Source organism: Hypanus sabinus, chromosome 29 (assembly GCF_030144855.1).
Source record: "Hypanus sabinus isolate sHypSab1 chromosome 29, sHypSab1.hap1, whole genome shotgun sequence".
NCBI classification, from domain to species: domain Eukaryota; kingdom Metazoa; phylum Chordata; class Chondrichthyes; order Myliobatiformes; family Dasyatidae; genus Hypanus; species Hypanus sabinus.
Window position 1 is genome coordinate 7640462 of NC_082734.1, and position 17654 is coordinate 7658115.

The 17654-nt window shown below is 47.1% G+C and overlaps 1 protein-coding gene across 2 annotated transcripts in view; it reads left to right on the forward strand.

Moving 5' to 3' along the window:
- The window catches only part of LOC132382946 (ras-related protein R-Ras2-like), a 70604-nt gene that overhangs the window by 13074 nt on the left and 39876 nt on the right, over positions 1–17654 (forward strand). The gene's annotated exons all lie outside the window — the stretch shown is intronic.

Below are 17654 nucleotides of genomic sequence, written 5' to 3' on the forward strand. Positions count from 1 at the left end.
CTCAAACCAGCCCGTCTGGCAGCAACAATCATTCCGCGGTCACAGTCACCTAGATCACCTTTCTTGCCCCCTCCTGATGTTTGGTCTGAACGGCAACTGAACCTCTTGACCGGGTCTGCGTGCTTTTATGCATTGTGCTGCTGCCACATGATTGGCTGATTTGATATGTATTTGCATTAACGAGCAGGTGTACCTAATAAAGTGGCCACCGAATGTTGTGAAATTTGTTGCTTTTAGAATGTAGAACACGACTTCACAGTGCAGACCCTGCAGCCCATGATGATGTGTGACCTTCTAACCTACTCTTGAGATGAATCTGAACCTACTCTTAAAATTAATCTAACCCTTCTATCTGACCTAGCCCTCCACTTTTTTTAATCCATGTACTTATCTTGAGGTCTTAAATGTCCTTAATAAATCTACCACGACCACTAGCATTGACAGGGCGTTTCATGCACCCACCACTCTGTTTTTAAAAAAAAACTTGTCTCTGACACCTCCCTCCACCCCCCCCCCCCCCCAAATCCTCCAGTCACCTTAACATAATGCCCTCTTGTAGTAGCCATTTCCACCCTGGGGAAAGTCTCTGGCTGTCCACGCAATCTATGCCTCTTCTTGTACACCTTTATCAAGTTATCTCTCTCCTTCACTCCAGAAAGAAAAGCCGGAAAAGTTTTTTTTTTGTGGTTACATTAAATGTTAAATAAGACATTAAATGTTACTGTAAGTTGCAATAAAAAGACAGTAGTGTTTGCAAGGAGTAGTAAGTTCATGGGTTCAGTGTTCATCCGGAAACCTGATGATGGAGGGGAAGTAGCTGTTCCTGAAATGTTGAGTGTGGACTCCTCCATTCTCAAAGTACCGAGAAGAGGGAAGGTGGTGGTCCGTAATGAAGGATGCTAATGTGACTCTCTCAGAATGCTGGAGGAACTGATGAAGGGTCTCGATACAAAACGTCTATAGTTTATTTCCCTCTGTAGATGCTGGCTGACCTGCTTAAAGTTCCTTCAGCATTTTGTGTGCGTTGCTCCTGATTTCCAGCATCTGCAAAATCTGATGGTCCCCATCACCTCCCAGCTTCTCACTTCAATGTCACCCTCCCCCTCTGTCACCCACCTCTCCCCTCACCTGGGCTCACCTATCATCTGCCAGCTTGTACTCCTCCCCTCCCCACCTGCTTATTCTGGCTTCTTCCCTCTTCTTTTCCAGTCCTGATGAAGGGTTTCGGCCTGAAGTGTCGACTGTTTACTCCTCTCCATGGATGTTGCCTGTCTTGCTGAGTTCCGACGGCATTTTGTGTGTGTTAATGCACAGAATCTCTTGCGTGTACAATTTGCTAATGTGCCTTGACAGCCAATTCACGAGAATCCTATCTACTTGTTCCAGCAGCGTGCGATGCCCTGGGGGCACGCAGATAGCCAAATCTTGCGAATATAATAACGCGGAACAAACATTCCACCTGGTTGGATTGTCCACTTGCACAATTTAAAAGGCTGTTGCAACTTGCTAACTGCGGTCCTGGAGGGGATTTGGAGGAGATTTACGAGAACGCTGTCAGAGCAGAAGAATTTTGGCCACAAGGGGAGTCTTGGAGATGTTTTCTTTGGAACTAAGGAGAGATTTATTGAGGCGCTTCAAAGTGAGGGGCTGAAACAGGTGTTTTTATCTAAATCCTCCTTCAGAGCACCTCTGCTGTCGGCTTCAATCACCTTCTGGGAAAGCAGAAAGTTCTGCAGGAATTAGTGGTGACTGTCTGGTTTTGGCTGCATGTGGGAGGGTTTTGTTCAGCCCCTCTCTCTCAGACCCCATCGTGTAGCAGTTAGTCAAGTCACTTTTTATTGTCATTTCAACTAACTGCTGGTACAGTACACGGTGAAAACGAGACGGTGTTTTTCAGGACCACAGTGCGACATGAAACAATACAAAAACTACAATGAACTAGATAAAACAACACAAAAACTATGCTAGACTACAGACCTACCCAGGACTGCATAAGGTGAACAAAACAGTGCAGGCATTACGATAAATAATGAATAAGACAATAGGCACAGTGGAGGGCAGTAAGTTGGTGTAAGTCCAGGCTCTGGGTATTGAGGAGTCTGATAGCTTGGGGGAAGTTACTATTACATAGAATGCTTCGATGCCCTTTGCGAGATGGCAGGAGGGAGAAGAGTTTGTATGAGGGGTGTGTGGGGTCCTTCATAATGCTGTCTGCTTTGCGGATGCAGCGTGTGGTATAACATTGTAACGGTGCCAGCGACCCATTTTCAATGCCCACCACCGTCAGTAAGGAGTTTGTCCATCCTCCCCACGTCTGTGCGGAGGTTTCCTCCGGGTACTTAGTTTTCCTCACACGTTCTGCTTCATAGGTCACATGGGTGCAATGGTGAGGGCTCATTGGGCCAGAAGGGCTGGGTCAGGCAGCATCTATGGAGAAGGGTAACTAATTGACAATTTGGACCAAGAGGTCACTAATAAGTAACCCGGTCCTATTATGTAACCTCTGTGCGCTGTTTTATTGCCTCAGTAAAGCAGCCTGCATAATAGAAGGCCCTACCTACCCTGGGCATTCTCCTCTTCCCTCTCCCATTGGGCCGAAGAAGCTAGAGACTGAAAGTGTGCGTCATCAAGCTCAAGGACAATCTCTACCCTGCTGTTTTCCAACTCTTTAAGAGTTCCCTAGACCAAGATGGATTCCTGCCCTCTCAATCTACCTCGTTATGATCTTGCACTTTTATCGTTTACCTGCACACTGCACTTTTATCGTTTACCTGCACACTGCACTTTCTCTGTGGCTGCTACACTTTATCCTGCATTGTTATTGTTTTACCTTGTTCTACCTCAATGCACTGAGTAATGATCTGATCTGTATGAGCTGTATACAAGACAAGTTTTTCTTGGTAAACACTGAGTGGCCTCTTTGTGAGGTACGCCTGTACACCTGGTTATTGCAGATATCCTGTTAGCCAATCATGTGGCAGCAACTCCATGCATAAAAGCATGCAGACATGGTCAAGAGGTCCAGTCGTTGTTCAGACCAAACATCAGAGTGGTGGAGAAATGTGATCTGAGTGACTTTGACTGTCTAATGTGCCAGACGGGGTGGTTTGAGTATCTCAGAAACGGCTGATCTCCCGGGATTTTCATGCACAATAGTCTCTAGAGTTAACAGAGGATGTTGGGAAAGACAAAAAAAAAATCATGTGACTGACAGTTCTGTGGGCGAAAATGGTTTGTTAATGAGAGAGGTCAGAGGAGAATGGCCAGATTGCTTCAAGCTGACAGGAAAGTGACAGTAACTCAAATAACCACACGTTACAACACTAGTGTGCAGAAGATCGTCACTGCGTGGAATCTGGAAGTGGACAGGCTTCAGCAGCAGAAGACCACACTGGGTTCCCCTCCTGGCCATTTAGTGCATGTTGGTGGTGTGATCAGCCTGTGTGAGGTGTATCAGTCATCGTCACAGTGAATGGCGAGGGAGGCTTGTGTGACCCACTCCCCCTTCTGTAGTCTTTGTTCCTCCTAGCAGAGAAGGTTGGTGGGGGGCATTAGATAGTGTGAGGGCCTTTTGCCTTTGGAGAGAGAGTGGAACATAGACTCTGTCTAAAAATGACTCCAAGTCACTTTTATTGTCATTTTGACCATTTCTGGTACAGTACATAGTAAAAACAAGACAGCGTTTTTCAGGACCATGGTGTTACATGACAGTAAAAAACTAGACAAACTGCACTGGACTACAGACCTACTCAGGACTGCAAAAAGTGCACAGAACAGTGCAGGCATTACAATAAATAATATACAGGATGATAGGGCAGTAAGGTGTCAGTCCAGGCTCTGGGTATTGAGGAGTCTGAAAGCTTGGAGGAAGAAACTGTTACATAGTCTGGTCATGAGAGCCCGAATGCTTTGGTGCCTTTTCCCAGACGGCAGGAGGGAGAAGAGTTTGTATGAGGGATGCATGGGGTCCTTCATAATTTTGTTTGCTTTGCAGATGCAGCGTGTAGTGTAAATTTCCGTGATAGTGGGAAGAGAGACCCCGATGATCTTAGCTGACCTCACTATCCGCTGTGATCCGAGATGGTTCAATTTCCGAACCAGGCAGTGATGCAGCTGCTCAGGATGCTGTCAATACAACCCCTGTAGAATGTGATGATGGGGGGTAGGAGATGGACTTTCCTCAGCCTTCGCAGAAAGTAGAGATGCTGATGGGCTTTCTTTGCTATGGAGTGGGAAATTACTGATGAAGAGGTTTTTTTTTAAAACCCCTTTTGGACCCTTTTGGAAATCTGTACTCAAGTGAGCTGTGGATCATGGAGTGATGGTCTTGTGAGAAAAGCAAGATGGATGTGGAGAGGATGTTTCCTACAGTGGGGGCTTCGAGGACCAGAGGGTACAACCTCAGAAAACAAGGACGTCCCTTCAGAACAGCGCTGAGGAGGAATTTCTTTAACTAGACGGTGGTGAATCTGTGGAATTCATTGCCATCATCAGCTGTGGAGGTCAAGTGCTTGGGTATATTTAAAGCGGAGGTTGATGGATTCTCGATTCTTCTTTGGCTGTCCATTGATTTTTGATGATGACTGAGGCCTGGGCAGGGTTGTATGGAAGACCTGCAGTTGCCCAAGCTGCAAGTCTCCCCTCTCCACGCCACCGATGTTGTCTAAGGGAAGGGCATTAAGACCCACACAACTTGGCACTGGTGTCGTCGCAGAGCAATGTGTGGTTAAGTGCCTTGCTCAAGGAGGCAACATGCTGCCTCAGCTGAGGCTCAAACTAGCGACCTTCAGATCACTAAACTGACGCCTTATCCACTTGGCCACGCGCCACACACTTGATTAGTAAGGGCATTAAAGGCTACAGAGAGAAGGCAGGAGAATGAGGTTGAGAGGGATAATAAATCACCATGATGGAATGGCAGAGTGGACTTGATGGGCTGAATGGCCTAATTCTTCAATGCCATTGTTTTTTTTATATTGAAAAAAAGTTGTGCAGGACACGAATTAGCATAAAAATCGGGAGGGGCAATGGTAGCACAAATGAGATGACTGAATCGCCTAATTCTGCTCCTATTTCTGATGGTCTTGTTGATTTTTTTTGGACCACAGGGAATGGGATAATGGAATTGGCCTCAGTGATTTGTTTATATTGAATTATGGAACTGATTACACGAATGGACAAAAGGCGACAGGAAATCGAAGCCTGAGGTCTATATTTGGTCCTGCAAATCTCTCCTATATCAAATCCATAACACATGGGTTCTTGTTAATTAAAGCCGGAAGTTTCAAAACCCCAAATACAGATTAGTGCATTTATATGCTATAAATCCCATCAGACTAAATGATAAAACTTTCTGTGTGCAATAATGATGGACAGTGTTGCTCATTACAGGATCAGAGCCCTGTTTGATGTGGTTCTGTGTTATTAAAGCCAGGCAGCTTCTAGGTTTAATCTGCCTGATCTAGAGTATAATATTTTTTATTACTTTCTATCTGCCTTTGTACAGTACATTCCTATTTTCCTTCCTGCATTCCTGGGCTGTGGTGGAAGTGATAATTTACTTTGAAGGCCCTGGTCCTGGGCTGATCCCTGAAGAATTGTAAAGCCAGTTCTCTCCCTGCTAGTACTGTGATGCGGGTTGAATTTGTTGCTCTGTCAAATTTGAAGCCAGTTAAGTCCACTAGCCGATGATAGGGCCCTGAATTCCCAGCCTGGCACATCGAGCTTGCCGACTTCAAAGCTTTGAAGTACATTCCCGGCGTTATGCAGTACACAACCCCGGAAATCTGTCTTCCCGCAGGGAGCCGCGAAGCAAAGAAACACCACAGAGCCCTTTTTGGAGAAGTGCTCCACCTTGCCCAAGGGTGACCTGCAGGCTAGCGGAGGGAAGGAGCGCCTCACACCTCCTTCGACAGAGACTTATCTGCACCCTGCCACCCTTTGGCGGACTCTAGACTCCAACACGGTTGACTCCAGTACTGTCCAGCAAACCACCCATTTGATCAGCAGTTGGGCCTTGTTGTTGTTGCCTGTGTTCTGTTAAAGAATATTTAAAAGTAACTTTTGCTAGAATTTCCTTTGTGTCCGGTATCCATAGGTGGACTATCTGTCGGGTCTTGTGATGCTTTCTCCTTGCCTCCTTGAGATTGTGTCTGTGGGAGCAGGGTTCATGGGACAGCAGTATAAAATAAATTTATTATCAAAGTGTGTATATGTCACCATATATTGCTACCTTGAGATTCATTTTCTTCCAGGCATTTACACGAAAATAAAGAAATACAACAGAATTTATGAAGAACTATGCATAACAAAGACCGATAAACATCCAATCTGCCAAAGAAAGAATGAGTGAAAAGTAAATAAATAATTCTCAGAAGATGAATTGTAGAGTCCTTGAGTCAGTGCAGAGTTGAGCTGAGTGAAGTTACCTGGGCGTTGAGAGTAATAACTGTTCCTGAACCTGGTGGTGTGGAACCCACGGTTTCTATAACTCCTTCCTGATGGTAGCAGCAAGATGAGAGCATGGCCTGGGTGGCGGGGGTCCTCGAAGACGGCGGCTGCTTTCTTGTGGCAGTGTCCCTTGTAGATGTGCTCGGTGGTGGGGAGGGTTTTGCCTGTGATGGACTGGGCTGCATCCTCCACTTTTCGTAGCTTTTCCCATACCAGGCTGTGATGCCCCCCAGTCAGGATGCTCTCAATGCACCAGTTTGTCAAAATTTTAGATGACCTGCCAAACCGCTGCAGACTTCCAAGGAAATGGAGTCTGCTATGTTTCCTTTGAGATGGCTCTTGTGTGCTGACCCTCTGGTGTGGTAACACTGAGGAGTTTAAATTTAAGGTGGACCTTTGCCTCCTTCGATTCCCTAATGACGACTGGCTCCCTCATGGACCTCTGGCTTGAAGTTGGAGCAGACGTAAGAGCAGTGTTAAGCCAATCAGCCCATCAAGTCTGTACTGCCAACCCATTTCAGCAGATTTATCATCCCTCTCAATCTCACTCTATCATTATGCCTTGTCCTCTTCCTTGTGAATCTGTCCTCTTCCTTGTGAATCTGTCCTCTTCCTTGTGAATCTGTCCTCTTCCTTGTGAATCTGTCTACAGTTCTTAAACTAGAGTATTTTTATTTAAAAAGTACACTGTGTGGTCACTTTATTGGGTACCTCCTATACCTAATAAAGTGGCCACGAGTGTCTGTTCATGGTCTTCTGCCGCTGTAGCCCGTCCACTTCAACGTTCGACATGTTGTGCATTCAGAGATGCTCTTCCGCGCACCGCTGTTGTACTGCGTGATTATTTCGTCAGCTTGAACCAGCCCGACCATTCTCCTCTGACCTCTCTCATTAACAAGGCATTTTTGCCCACAGAGCTGCCACTCACTGGATGGTTTTTGTTTTTCGCATCATTCTCTGTAAACTCTGGAGACTGTTGTGTGTGGAAAATCCCAGGAGATCAGCAGTTTCTGAGATACTCAAACCCACCCCGTCTGGCACCAACAATCATTCCATGCTCAAAGTCACTTGGATCGCATTTCTTCCCCATTCTGATGTTTGGTCTGGACAACAACTGAACCTCTTGACCATGTCTGCGAGCTTTTACGCATTGAGTTGCTGCCACGTGATTGGCTGATTAGATTTTTGCATTAAAGAGAAGGTGCGCCTAATAAAGTGGCCACTGTGTGTAGTTCTGATTCTGTTTCCTCTGTTGGAAAAAGAGTTTCAAAGCTTTGCAGCTGTCGGAAGATAAATATACAGTGCCAGCCCTCAGAACGTGTGACCCACCACACGTGCGCGTAGTGATTAGGGCTGAAAATCACTGAATTTTTGTAAAACTAATAAACTGTTGATGCAAAGGGCTGCGGTTTTACTGAAGTATTGCAGAAATATTAAATACACAATATATGATCCCTTTTTTGTCCCATAAATAAACTGCATGTGCACTATCTCTGACATCCTAGACCCAATATTTATTCTTCCAAAGTTGACCGGATTAATTTGTGTCTATGGGATATTAACATGATGTGTTATTAATTATGCACAACTTTAATTCATAATAAATAATGGCTTGTGGATTGGATTCTAGTTCACATTATGACGAGTTTCTGGTTTTTCATATTTTCAGTTATTTTGTGCAATTTTTTTCTGGATCGGTGGCGGCCCTCAGTACGAGCAACAGCGCTATTCTCGGCGCTGCCTGTAATGAGTGTATGCGTTCTCCCCGTGACCGCGTGGGTTTCCTCCCACAGTCCGAAGATGTACCAGTTGATCAGTTAATTGGTCGTTGTAAACTGTCCTATGATTCGGCTAGGGTTAAATCCAGGATTGCTGGGCGGGCGTGGCCTGAAGGGTCGGAATGTCTTAATCCATGCTGTATATCAATATGTAACAAACTAACATTATGTGTTATTAACTAAACATGCAAATCATTATTCATTAATGATAACGACCTGTTGATTGGACTCTGTAATTCTCATTATGATGTGTTTCTGGTCATTCCTTTTTTTTTGCTATTTTATGCGATTTTGGTTGGGGCGGCCTGCAGATAACGAACGACACGAGGTAGTCTGAACTCAGCTGAATATGCCTGGACTCTTTGTTATTTTATATTCTATGTTTCTTGCTTTTTTTTGCCATTTGCGCGATTTGAGTTTTTTTTGGGCGTGGGGGGGGTGCATTGGGTTTGATATCACAGTGTTTCTTTGTTTCGTGGTTGTCTGTGATGAAGGTGAATCTCAGGGTTGTGTACTGTAGACATACTTTGATAATGTACTCTGAACTTCATGTAAGACACCAGAGTACTGGGCCTTTTGTTCTGGCTCATCAGCGCTAACCTTTTGTAAGCTAGTCCAGTCCCATTCCCCTGCATGAATCCCATATCCCAAAACCTTTCCTCTTCACAAACCTGTCAACATGTTTTTCTAAAACGTAATTATGACTCTTGGGTGGCAGGCTGGAGATGTATCCCTACCAAAGGAGGAGTAAGGAACCCTTTCCTCCACCAGCCTGTAGGTCACCCTTGGTAACACCTGCTTAGCCCCACGATCAGGGTCCCAGGAAGCCATGGGAGCAGGAGGTGGATGGTCGTATGAGCAGCTGGTGCAGATCACAAGTCCTGGTTACGAGACCACCTACGCCAGGCAGACAGTCTCTGAAGAGTATTGGGGTCACCCAACTTGTGAAGACGTTGCCCAGAAGAAGGCAATGGCAAGTCACTCTGTAGGAAAGTTTTGCCATGAATAGTTATGTTCGTGGGAAGGCCATGATCGTCCAAGTCATATGACGTGATGATGATGGTTCCACCACTTGTTCAGGCGGCTTGCTCCATAAACGCACCTGTGTGTGTGTGTGTGTGTGTGTGTGTGTGTGTGTGAGATCTTCCCCCTCCGGTCTCGGTTTAAATCTTTCCCTTCTCACTTTAAACCTTTGCCCCCTAGTTTTAGACTCCCTTATCCTGGGGGAGAAAGAACTTGACCATCCATCTTATCTAGAAACATAGAAAAACTACAGCACGATACAGGCCCTTCAGCCCACACTGCTGTGCTGAACACATATGTCCTTTAGAAATTACCTCGGGTTACCCATAGCCCTCTATTTTTCTAAGCTCCACGTACCTATCCAGGAGTGTCTTAAAAGACCCTATCGTATCCGCTTCCACCGCCGTTGTTGGCAGCCCATTCCACGCACTCACCACTCTGCGTGTTTTTAAAAAAAAACAACTTGCCCCTGACATTTCCTCTGTACTTACTTCCAAGCACTTTAAAACTGTGCCTTCTCGTGTCAGCCATTTCAGCCCTCTGACTCTCCACTCGATCAATACCTGTCATCAGCTTATACACCTCTAACAAGTCACCTCTTATCCTCCGTCGCTCCAACGAGAAAAGGCCAACACGCCCTATTTTATATAAATCTCTCCGCCACCCCCTCAGCCTCTTGCCCTCCACAGTGGGGAGGGGGTGGTGTCCGGATTTCTCCTTATGATTCAAGCACTCCAATCCCAGCCAGATTCCTGTTGAATCATTTGTGACCGAGCTGCCAGTGCAAATGGTGCATCCGAGCTCTATTTTAAGAGAAGTTTGGATAAGTACATGGACGGTAGGGGTATAGAGGGATATGGTCCAGGTGCAGGTCGATGGGAGTCAGCAGTGGTTTTAACATGGACTAGATGGGCTGAATGGTCTTTTTCTGTGCTGTACTTCTCTATGACTCTATTTCTGCACCCTCCCTTGCTTAATTCCATCCTTCCCCTAGTTTGGTGGCTGCTGTCTGGGTGTGGCCTCACCAATGTCTTGCACAGCCTGTACAAGGCATTCCCACCTCCTGTCCTCAGTGTCTTGCCCATTGAAGACGAGTCTGCCTTCAGCACCTCGGTGACAAAAGTCCTTCACTGGCTGCAGAGCCCTTTGAGATGATCCCGGACACGGGATGTGCTGCGTGTACAGCTTTGGTAAAGAGGCTCTGTCACTGTAGGCTTCCATCTGAGGGTGGCTGGGTGGATAAAAGAAAATAAGAAATAGCAACAGGCCATTCGGCCCTTCAGGCTTGTTCTACTCATCACCAAGATTGTATTTGAACTTTTCCTTGGTGTCACTGCCTCACACTGATCCCATATCCTACAATCCCCTTGATAGATTTCTGAACATGCTGTCCCCACGGCCCTGAGTAGAGAGCAAGGATCCCACAGATTCCTTGCCCTCTAAATGTAGGAATTTCTTTACCTCAATCCCACCGGGGGTGGCAAAACCAAACCAAAACAATCGCCGCCACCCGACGGGTTTGTTGTACTTCCATGGTGTGTCCCCAGCTCCAATGATTGCTGCAAAAGTCTAATTATCAGCAATTAGCGAGTGTGCGATCTTGGTAGCGGTGGAACTCTGGTGTACCCAAGTGCAAGCCAGGCGCGATTGAGCGGTCAGCAGAAGATCTGACGTCTGCTGGTCCCCAGCTACAGATTGCACCGACGTAAGCAAGAATACGTGACTTATTTCCTTCGCTCTTGCCACGCCCAGACTCGTGACCAGTTAGCACAGTAAACAGACAATGCAGCTAGAGAACAGATACATGGCTCTTGCTCTGATTCCCAAGCTGAGTTCCGTGGTCCTGGACAAGGAGAAACGTCCTCCCTTCATCTGGCCCGGGGGTCCCCAACCTTTTTTATGTCATGGACCAAAACCATTAAGCAAGTAGTCCTTGGACCCCAGGTTGGGAATCCCTTCTCTAGACTGTTGTGTCTTTGAGCAATCTCAAGATTGTTCCGGGGTTAAGAGAGTATTTGTTGCCTGTGCTTCGAAGCGTCCAGTGAAAGGTGTTGTTTGCGTCAAATCGAACTGGCGAGGATTGTGCTGAGCAGCCCGCAAGCGTCTGGAACCAGTGTGATGTGCAATCAGGGCACCCAGAGGAAACCCACGCAGTCACGGGGAGAACGTACAAGCGGCTGCATGGGCTAGAACTTTGGTTGTCAGAGCCGCAAGGTGACTGGATCAGCCGTTACGCTTGGTCAGCGGCAGGGTAGGACAGTGGTGGTTAGCCTGTAGAGTATCGAGGCAATGCTTCACCTGTGAATCCGCTGGGGTCGTCTGTTGTGTCCGCTGCTGCCGATGCGGCCTCCTCTACATTGCCGAGACCCGTTGTAAATTGGGGGACCTCTTCTCTGCTCTATCCGCCAGAAGTGGAATTTCCCACTAGCCAAACACTTAATTCCTATCGCCATTCCCATTCTGACGTGTTGGCTCATGGCCACCCCTTCTGTTGCAATGCGGCCACTCAGGGTGGAGGAGTAACGTCTCATATTCCATCTAAGCAGCCTCCAACCTGACGGTATGAACATCAATTTCTCCTTATGTTCATTTTCCCCTCCCCCTTTCCTCGTCAATTCTCTACTCTGGCCTCTTACCTCTGCTCCTCGCCTGTCTATCACCTCCCCCTGGTGCCCCTCCTTCTTCCCTCCTCTCCTATCAGATACCTTCTGAGCCCTTGACCCTTCCCACCCCCTGGCTTCACCTATCACCTTCCAGCTGGCCTCCTTCCCCTCCCTCCACCTTTTTTATTCTGGTGTCTACCCCCTACCTTTCCAGTCCCGATGAAGCGTCATAGATGCTGCCTAACCTGCTGAGTTCCTCCAGCATTTTGAGTGTGTTAATCTGGATCTACAAAATCTTGTGTGTTTATGAGCAGGAGGGAGGTTGATTGATTTGGACCCCTCCTCTCCCCCCCCCCCCCCCGCAAGGAAGATTATGCAGAGAATGTTCGGCATTTGTCCGTGTAACTTTTCAGACTTCCCTGTCAACGTCTCCATCCGAGAGCATTTTTTCAAAGTGAAGTCATAGTTGAGCCCATTATTGTTGGAAAGGAAAGGTGTGTCCCGTGTGATACCCATTTAGCAGGGACTGTCGGAGGCCGGAAATCTAGATTGGGAGCCAGCATTCCTGGGAGAAGCCCCCGATCTCTGACTGAGGCTGCGGTGAAGTCCTGGCAGTTCTTCGCGTCATTGAGAACCCCAGAGCCCTGAAATGCTTCAGGATCAGATGACTAATTTGGGGGCATGTTTGCTGTAATAGCCCGGAGTAACCAGTCACTACCTCAGTACAGCTATAGCACTGCAATAGATTTTTTTTGTTCTAATTGTTCTTCCTTGTTTTAAGAAAAAATTGTGTACAGTTTCTGTTCAACTTTCATAAGACACAGAAGTAGAATTAGGACATTCGGCCCATCGAGTCTGCTGTCATTTCATCGTGGCTGATCTGTTTTCCTTTCTCAACCCCAATCTCCTGCCCCCCCCATCTGCTTTCCGCTGACTTGTGTGCCTGATGCAGCTACGATAAGGTTTTTCATTACATCTGTGCATATCTGTGGAGGTGGTGGTTGTCCGTCATGCCTGAGACCTGTGCGGGAGAGGTTTTAATGAGGAAAAGCCGTTGCACTGGGGCAGTTCCTCTCTCTCGACCTCCGAAGTCCGGGTCCGGTGGTGCGGACGAGCCTCACAAACTGGGGTCTTCCTTGGTTGCAGTGGGTGACCGTGATGTCTACTGTGCCTCGTCGCGCCCTTCGCTCTCCACAACCACCTTCCTATCTGTTGGATCTCACCCGCCTGGTCTGCTGGAGCTGGCTTCACTCGTTAGGACAGGTATGTCCTTATCTACCCTTGCCCGCTTTAGCCCGCCAGTGTACCGGGGTGTGGCCGCTGTCACATGCAGCTGGCTGCTTGGAGCCACAGCTGAGTGTCCTGTGGGGACCAAAGGTGAGTGAGCTCGCCCCGAATGGAAGCGCATGTGAGAATAAACTTAACCTTCACTGGAGAAAGATAGCAACCAACATGTAAAGCTGAATACAGGAGGGTGGGAGTGAGGGGGTGTGGAGGAGGTGAAAATAATCTAATATTGATTGGGAGATGAGCTCTGGAGAAGCCCTCAGTGCTGTGGGGGTGGGGGGGGGGGGTGAAGGAATCCTTTAATGCATCTGAGATGGGCAGAAGGAATCGTAGTTCAGCTTCTGTTCCAAATCGGCTCCATCATGGGGCTGAGCCTCTATACTATCCAGGATGTCTTCAAGGAGCGATGCCTGAAAAAGACGTTGTCCATCATTAAGGACCCCCATCATCCAGGTCGTGCCTTGTTCTCGTTGTTACCATCAGGGAGGAGGTACAGGAGCCTGAAGGCACACACTCAATGATTCAGGAACAGCTTCTTCTCCTCTGCCATCTGATTTCTGAATGGACATTGAACCTGTGAACACTACTTCACTACTTTTTGATTTCTATTTTTGCACTATTTAATTTAACCATTTTATATACTGCAATGTTCTGTAATTGAGTTTTTTTTCTGTTATTGCGTTGTACTGCAAAGACAACAAATTTCATGACGTGATATTAAGCCTGATTCTGATTCTCGTTCTGAATCTGTGACGGTGTAGCGCTCCCCATCGTTCAGAGGATCTGTCTTGGCACCCAGCACTGCCTGTGCAAAAGTTTTGGGCACATCTTAAAAATAAGAATTCTGTAAAGTGAAGATGCTTTCAAAAATAGTGAAATGAAAAATTTCTAAATATCATGATTTGCTGTTCAGAGCAGTAAAGAGTTTTTTTTTCTTAAGAAGAAACTGAAATTGAATCAATATTTGGTGTGACCACCCTTTGCCTTTAAAACTGCATCAATTTCCTTAAGTGCACTCCTGTGCAGTTTCATAAGGAAATCGGATGGTAAGTTGTTCCAAGAATGTTGGAGAACTTACTACAGTTCTTCAGACTTCGGCTGTCTTGCTTGCTTCCGTCTCCCCAGACAGTCTCAATGTTGAGCTCAGGGCTCTGTGGAGGCCACACCATGTAGATCATTAAAAAAATCTAGGGTGCTTAAGACTTTTGCACAGTACTGTTAGTGCCATCACAAAGAAGGCAGGATAGTGCCTCTGCTTTCTCCGAAGTTTGTGTAGATTCAGCATGTTATCTAAAACTTCGACAACTCCTGTAGATGCGCAGTGAGCTGGTATGGAAACGCCAATGCCCGGGAATGAGTAGTGATGGACACCGCCCATCACAGCCAAGGCCCTCCCCACTGTCGAACACACTTACAAAGAGCGCTGCCGCGGGAAAGCAGCATCCATCGTCAAGGACGCCCACCGTCCAGGCCACGCTCTCTTCTCGCTGCTGCCATTGGGCAGGAGGTACAGGAGTCTCACGCTCTTCCGCTCTTCCTCCCCTTGATCTTTCCTCTGATTGGTTTTTCACCTGGCACCTTCCACCCCACCCCCACCACGCCTTCTTTATGGGGCCCCTGCCCCCTCCTCCTTCAGTCCCGATGAAGGGACTCAGCCCGAAACGTTGACTGCTCCTTTCAACGGATGCTGCCCGACCTGCTGAGTTCATCCAGCTTGTTTGTGCGTGTTGACTATGCATGAGCTGGGCTTGCAGCCAGCTGGTGATGTGAAGAAGTGGCTGATGCAAACTGCATTTTGGAATGAGGACCAGCCCTTCAAACCTGAATTTGTCTGGAAAAATACCTTGTTTCTTCTATTCCTTTACAAGTGTTCTTAGTACTATTTTTATTTATTTTCACAATATATCTTTTTCAGTTTGGTTGTTTGTCAGTTTATTCATGTTTTCTTCTTTTGCCCGTGACACCGTTGGCGTTTCGGGCAGCAATGAAGGTCCTCCATCTCTGGCGGTGTTCAGGGCTTCTTCATCGTGTCAGTAGCTTCCTCGGTTTCCCCTGCTGTCAGTCATGCAAATCCTGGGTGGAGACTCAGGAATACCATCTCACTCCGATGTGGAAGGATTCTGACACCATTACAATTTTGTTTTACCAGCCGGGGTTGTTGGCCCTGAGCTGAACCCCCGAACCTGGAGGACTGGTTATTCGTGTATGGATATCATAAATTCTATTGTATTTATTTGTTTTCCTGTAAATGCCTGCAAGGTAGTATGTGGTGACATAGACGAGCATTTACAAAGAAATTACTTCGAGCTTTATACCGTAAACCCCACTCCACAGTCACGGCCTCAAAGAGGCAAGGAGAACGTTTCACAAGACCCAACGTGAAGTCCATCTGTAGATACTGGGTGCAAAGGAAAATGCTAGAGCAAGTTATTTTTAAATACTCATGACCAGAACGCAGGAAATGATGGCGAGGCCGATGTTTAATTGCTTGGACCCAACCGTTCACGGGCTGAGTGCCGTGGGAGTCGAGCAAATCGGAGAGCCGTGAGCCAGGCAGAGGGTGACGGGGTGGAGATGACTCTGCTGAAGGAGGTGGAAGGCGCCCCTTCCCTTCATGAGCCTGCAGGTCACCCTTGGGCGAGACCTAGCACCTGCTGAGTTCTGCCTGTTCCGCATCCCGAGCAGGGTCAAGTGAAGCATGGGAACAAGAGGTGGATGGTCGTATGTATCTGATATGTCTATCCACGGCCTCCTCTACTGTCAAGATGAAGGTTGGAGGAACAACACCTTATATAGCGGCTGGGTACCCTCCAACCTGATGGCATGAACATTGACTTCTCTAACTTCCATTAATGCCCCTCCTCCCCTTCTTACCCCATCCCTGACATATTTAGTTGTTTTTTTCTCTCTCTCTGCCCATCACCCTGCCTGCTCTCCATAGATAGATAGATAGATACTTTATTCATCCCCAAGGGGAAATACAACATTTTTCCAGTGTCCCATACACTTATTGTAGCAAAACTAATTACATACAGTATTTAACTCAGTATAAATATGATATGCATCTAAAATCGCCCTCCCAAAAAGCATTAATAAATAGCTTTTAAAAAGTTCTTAAATAGTTTACTAAAGTGCATTGAGTGGTAACTTAAGCTCAGTCCTAACCCCGGCACTTAACATGTCTTGCCCCTGGTGGTTGAATTGTAGAGCCGAATGGCGTTGGGGAGTAATGATCTCTTCATCCTGTCTGAGGAGCATTGCATTGACAGCAACCTGCCGCTGAAGCTGCTTCTCTGTCTCTGGATGGTGCTGTGCAGAGGATGTTCAGGGTTTTCCACGATTGACCGTAGCCTACTCAGCGCCCTCCTCTCTGCCACCGATGTCATACTCTCCAGTTCAGTGCCCATGACAGAGCCCGCCTTCCTTACCAGCTTATTGAGACGTGAGACGTCCCTCTTCTTAATGCTGCCTCCCTCCCGTGCTCCCCCCTCCCCCTTTCTTTCTCCCAAGGCCTCCTGTCCCATGATCCTTTCCCTTCTCCAGCTCTGCATCACTTTCGCCAATCACCTTTCCAGCTCTTAGCTTCACCCCACACTCTCCAGTCTTCTCCTATCATTTCGCATTTCCCCCTCACCCCACTACTTTCAAATCTCTTACTATCTTTCCTTTCGGTTAGTGGCCCGAAACGTCGACAGCCCTTCTCCCTATAGATGCTGCTTGGCCTGCTGCGTTCCTCCAGCATTTTGTGCGTGTTGTGTACATGTCACAAGTCCTGGTTATGCGACCACTGCCGCCGGGTGGACAGTCTCTGAAGAGTATCGATAATGGCTGGGGTCACCTGTCTTGCAAAAAGACTCAAGAATATATTAATAGATTATATCTTGAAGACTAGCTCAGAATTCTGGTGATTTTATGTATTTCATTGTACTGTTTCCACAAAAAAAGACAGAGACAAGATGCTGGAAATCCAGAGCAATATATGCAATGTGTTGGAGGAGCTCAGCAAGTCGGGCAGCACCTATGGGTGGGAATAAACAGTTGATATTTTGAGCCAAGATCCTCCTTCTGGCCTGGAAAGGAAGGAAATGTTGTGTTAAAATGTCTGTTAATAGATCACAGGCAGTGATGATAAGGCCAAAGTTCAGTTACTCAATCCCAACTGCTAGTGAACAGTGTGGCTTTCTAGACAAACTTCTCTTAAATTCACTTTGACTCAGGACTCCTCTTCCCCCCCACCCCCCCAACCCCCTTTGTCACCTCGGCATTTCTGCCTCAGTCCCATTGCGTTCTGAGTCCCTCGGCTCCCTCCGCAAGGCGCCACGGTAGCGTAGCAATTGGGTAGCATTATTACAGCCCAGGGGCATCGGAGCTTGGAGTTCGATTCTGACGTCATCTGTAAGGGGTTTGTACGCCTGCCCTGGGGAATGTGTGGGTTTCCTCCGGGTGCTCTGGTTTCCTCCCATGGTCCAAAGACGTACCGATTAGTAGATTAATATAAATTGTCCTGTGATTA